This window comes from Silene latifolia, chromosome X (genome assembly GCF_048544455.1).
Source record: "Silene latifolia isolate original U9 population chromosome X, ASM4854445v1, whole genome shotgun sequence".
In the NCBI taxonomy this organism is placed as follows: Eukaryota; Viridiplantae; Streptophyta; class Magnoliopsida; order Caryophyllales; family Caryophyllaceae; genus Silene; species Silene latifolia.
The window spans coordinates 117,379,559-117,385,165 of NC_133537.1; the positions used below are offsets into that span (position 1 = coordinate 117,379,559).

General features: G+C 36.2%; 1 long non-coding RNA gene across 1 annotated transcript; it reads left to right on the top strand.

Moving 5' to 3' along the window:
• The first annotated feature begins 2,076 nt into the window (after window positions 1–2,076).
• On the top strand, window positions 2,077–4,012 carry LOC141623559 (uncharacterized). The gene is made up of 2 exons (XR_012533450.1): window positions 2,077–2,797; window positions 3,408–4,012. It is a non-coding gene; the product is annotated as an uncharacterized LOC141623559 (long non-coding RNA).
• The last annotated feature ends 1,595 nt before the right edge of the window (window positions 4,013–5,607 follow it).

Genomic DNA, 5,607 nt, shown 5'->3' on the forward strand with positions numbered 1-5,607 from the left:
ATCACGTCAATCCTCATACATTAACATGTATTCATATCAAAACACCAACTATACGGACTCTAGGAAACAATCAACTAATGAAGATTCTTATAATGTTACTCAACCACATTCCACATTCCCATTTCCGGACATCATGCCATGCATATACCACATTAAATCCACCACGTGATCACACACGTGCTTCCCTATCCGTTCTCATCCATCATCACCACTTCCGCTTATACAGAAGACCACAATCATTATCATGCAATGACCACTATGTGACACATAACTTGCATTTTTATCTTATTTATACACAATAAAATCACTTCAATTAACACATGTCAATTAACAAATTTTATTTAAATTTCACTCTTAGATATCAAAAGCCACATAATACGGTAAAACGTAAACAATTCACAAGGTCTTACCCATATAGGGTCAACATGTTCATCCGGCACAAACCAACCAATATAATCACAAAAATAAGGGTATACACTCTATATTTGGTCGAGTATTGACAAAACAATGGTCAAAGAAGGCCACTCGGACGAGTGTAGGAGGCCACTCGACCGAGTGTAGGAGGCCACTCGGCCGAGTAGGCGACCACTCGGTCGAGTACATGGTGCACTCGGCTGAGTGTCACCTGGGCATGAGGTTTTCCTTCTCAAACTTTGTTCCAAACTTTCCTATTTTATCACACCAACGCTAATAGACGAACTCTTGGCCCAAGGCCATCATTCTAGCTCCTCACATGGACACTACGACAAGATCACAATGTACGTCGTGGGCGCTTCACTCGACGATTGGGAGGCAACTTTACAAGCAACATCTATACTATCACCGTTAGACCAAAATCTCACCAACTACTCTCTCTCGTCGTGCATGCATACTTATATTAAACTGTTACCCTATATAACCTCGATGATCAACTAGCTTAACAACATAATTTACCGTTCCCCGAAAACCGACTTTCAAAGCATAACCATCAATTACCCTATCAAACGTGTACACTAGCTTTCAAATAACCTCGTCATTCACTTCTTACTACGACTTTTATTAGATATCTTTCACCGTCCAATCTAATTGATCAACTCAAGTTCCATCTAGTTACCTTCTTTTCAATTCTCATCAATCCTTGAACTCAATTTACATATTCCCACGACTATGAACAACCCATGATATCGCCTCATTTTACCCTTAGGTACCTCAATTTATTTCTCATTATTCCACAATTCAAACCCCAACTATTTGTCAACTATAATTCTCACATCATGTTCAATTATAACATCCTTCAACAGGCAACCCATACGTCCAAACCATCAACAAATACTCAACCTTGATTACACATCACTCATTATCCATAAATTACCTCATGTACTCATCTTACTCAACCCAAGACACCTCACGTATGCTAAAGTCACTTTCTAGTTCTCCGAATTTCCGACATAAACTATCCACAAGATCACATCAATAGTCTTGAATCACAAAATAATACTTCCTTAATAGCGAAACATTACTACTTAGCATAAAAGATTCCTTCCTAATAAGTTGATTCCCTTATTCCCAATACCTACCTCACCACCTTATCGAATTCAATATAGTCATTAACAACCATTTCCACAATTTATCCCAATAACATCCTCATTCATCCAACAACTCTCTCTTTCACAACATCATGCACTTACCTACCTACATGGCTCGAATCCAAACAAAATGAACAAACTCACATCGATTCCAATAAAACACATGTTTCACATTCATAACTCTCAAGGTACAATACTCATTCATTACACGTTATTAGCACCCCTTTATCCTCGCAAACTCATCAATTCACTCTCTTTTCACATCCTCTCAGTCACAACCACGCTTGTCTACGCGTATTCACTCATCAGAATTATACAACCCTCAAGGTAAGCAAACATTGAGACCCATATCTAAGCAAAGCACTACACTATTAACAAAGAAGCAACACTATGAAGCAAATGAACTATGTTTTAAATACATATATATATATATATATATATATATATATATATATATATATATATATATATATATATATATACGAGAGAGAGAGAGAGAGAGGCGGGATCTCGTGAGTTTAGTTCTTATGGTGAGTTTGTGCTTTAAAATCTCAACCATTAGATTAGAGGAAATAGAGGGCTGAGATAAAATTAAAAACCAAACACAACCCACGGACAAAAAACGAACAATACTCCGTCACTGAAAACCCATTGAAAAATCCCTCTTCAACTCCTCTCTCTCTATCCATAAATTTCCATCATCAATCTCTTACCAAAATTCAAAAAATTAATTCTCTCAAATTCTAGTGTTCTCCAATAATTGAATCAAATCATGTGTTAGTTTTAATGGTCGGATCAAGGAGAGACGAAATCATTGGCGAAGTTAACGGCGATGATGATAATTTCTCATCAACCGACTCAATGAGTTGAGGGAGGAGATGGAGAAACGATGATTTGGCAGAGATTAGAAACGATGATTTGAGGGAGGACATGGAGAAACGATAACAACGGCGGGGAGATGGAGAAACGATGATGTCGGATATCCGGCGGTGGAGATTAGCATATCCGACAGCGGTGGTGGTTGTTCCTCGTAGTCGGATTGAGGGAGGAGGCAGAGGGACGAGTTGTTGATACGTTTGGTGGTTTCAGTGCCGCATTGATGCTACTGGCTCGCCACTCGCCTTATGCTGGCTAAGCGATTGTGGCTTGTGTGCGGTGTTACGATGCTAGCAGCAGTTCCGTGATGAGAGGTACTACGGGGTTACGATTAATTTGATTTTGAGCTCCTTGAGGTAATCAATTACTCCCTCTGTCCCGGTCATTTGTTGTCCTTTTCCATTTTTGGGTGTCTCAGTCATTTGTTATCCTTTTTATTTTAAGAATGAACTTGATGAGTAATTTGATCATTCTCATTCAATTTGGTCTGCTTGTCATTTGGTTATTGGTCCTCTCATCTTTCCTTGGTCTTTGTGTCAAAACCAAAGGACAACAATTGACCGGGACGGAGGGAGCAATAAGTAAAGTTTTGAATGATTTGGTAGCCTAATTAATGTACGATGCCTAACTTGTCATTGTCTTTGTTTGCTATTTATGCCTAATTAATCTACGATTCCTGAATTTGGAAGAAGATTTGAGATTTGTATGTATGCCCAAGAGTGAAACCGGTTATTGTGGAGGGCTGTAACCAAAACCCTCTCGACTTTTGAGTCACTCTTCTGATGCATTATCTCAGGACTGTAGTGTGTGTGCGTAGGCAAATTAAAAACGACCACCCACGTTCTGATGTGCTATTCACTACCTAGACAAATATGACGTCTTTGGGGGTATGGAACACATGATTGTGCATTGTGTTAAAAACTTACTAGAAAAACATGGCTTATCTGGATTCTGTCTAAATTGCAGGGGGGTGATGTTGGATATGGGATTACCATATTGTGGGCTATATGGCAACATTGTATTAGAATAATCGTGTGCTTAACAATGCATACAAAAGTGCTAGTTGTTTCTTGGATCATGCATTATCAACTAAAGCTCTGGAATGCAATGGAAAAGGTAGCTCGTTGTCTGATTCCAAACCTGCAGGAGACAATTAAAACGTGAGTTGGTGCCCGCCTCCTCAAGGGAAAGTCAAAAATCAAGTGTGACGCTGCTATACTCGAAGATGCTGGTATATATTGGATTAGGCTTCATGACATGAGACGATCTAGGACATAACGATTATAATGACACACTATTTGAAAGAATAAACAATCGGAAGAGGCTCGGAAGATGCAACAAGATGATAGTAAACTGTACTTCGTTTCTAGCATTTCCATAGCCAAGTTGGTGCTTGTGATTTTGAACGTGATCCTTGTGAGGATTACTTGATTATTTTGAAGCTTATTGCTTTAATTGTTTGGTACTCGTATTTGTTTTGTTTGTCTTGGCTATTGGGCTGTCTATAGTAAGCTACATTGATGAAATGCAGACGATTATAATGATCCAATTTGAAGAAATGTCCCTTCAATCTATTGAATTAGAATAATGGAAAAATAAAAGTGAATCGAGTAACATGGACCAACACGTACAAGAGTAGCAAAGTTGTTATTGGTAACATTGTAGTGATAATTCAGAGAAAGGGCCAACAAAGCAATAGTGGAATAACGGTAATATTAGAGTAACAATACATTAACACGTGGTAACAATCGAGTAACAATGGTTAGAATAACAAAGGGATGTGTTGGTCGCTTTTTAGAAAACCATTATGTGTTATTCTTGTGTTTTTTTGGCAGCTATGTTATTCTTGTGTTATTGTGGTATTATTCTAGTGTTAGTGTATTGATATTGTGCTGTTACCATAGTGTTATTCAATTACTAAGTTTCTCACAGGTGTTGCCCTAGTGTTATTTTAGTGTCACTCTTGTGTTATTGTGGTGTTACTCTAGTGTTATTGTGGTGTTACTATAATGTTACTCAATCGCTAAGTTTCTCATTTTGTTAGCTTAGTGTTATTGTAGTGTTACTATAGTGTTATTGTGGTGTTAGTCATTGTTAATGTAGTGTTATTATTGTGTTATTTTAATGTTACTCTTGTGTTATTGTGGTGTTACTATAGTGTTACTACTCAATTGCTAAGTTTCTCGTCTATGTTAGATTAATGTTATTGTCGTGTTACTCTGGTGTTATTATAATGTTATTGCGGTGTTACTCTATTGTTAATGTAGTGTTATTGTGGTGTTATTTTAATGTTACTCTTGTGTTATTGTTGTGTTACTCTAGTGTTATTATTGTGGGGTTACTATAATGTTACTCAATCGCTGAGTTTCTCATTTTGTTAGCTTAGTGTTATTGTGGTGTTACTCTGGTGTTATTATAGTGTTATTGTGATGTTACTCATTGTTAATGTAGTGTTATTGTTGTGTTATTTTAATGTTACTCTTGTGTTATTGTGGTGTTACTATAGTGTTATTCAATTTCTAAGTTTCTCATCTGTGTTAGATTAATGTTATTGTCGTGTTACTCTGGTGTTATTATAATATTATTGCGGTGTTAATATATTGTGAATGTAGTGTTATTGTGGTGTTATTTTAATGTTACTCTTGTGTTATTGTGGTGTTACTCTAGTGTTATTGTGGTGTAACTATAATGTTACTCAATCGCTGAGTTTCTCATTTTGTTGGCTTAGTGTTATTGTGGTGTTACTCTGGTGTTATTATAGTGTTATTGTGATGTTACTCATTGTTAATGTAGTGTTATTGTTGTGTTATTTTAATTTTACTCTTGTTTTATTGTGGTGTTAATATAGTGTTACTCAATTGCTAAGTTTCTAATCTGTGTTAGCTTAATGTTATTGTTGTGTTATTATAGTGTTATTGTAGTGTTACTCTATTGTTGATGTAGTGTATTAATGTAATTTTAATCTATTGTTATTGTTTTTTTTGTACGCTTAATGAATTGTTATTGTGGTGTTACTCAGTATAACTTTAGTGTTTTAAGTATTAATAATAGTTGTCACTTATTACATTCACTAGTAAAATTTACTCTATCATGACAAGATTCTAAAACACAAAGCTAATAAATAATGAAAAATAGTATAAGGTTTCAACTTCAAGCGAGCTCTTTA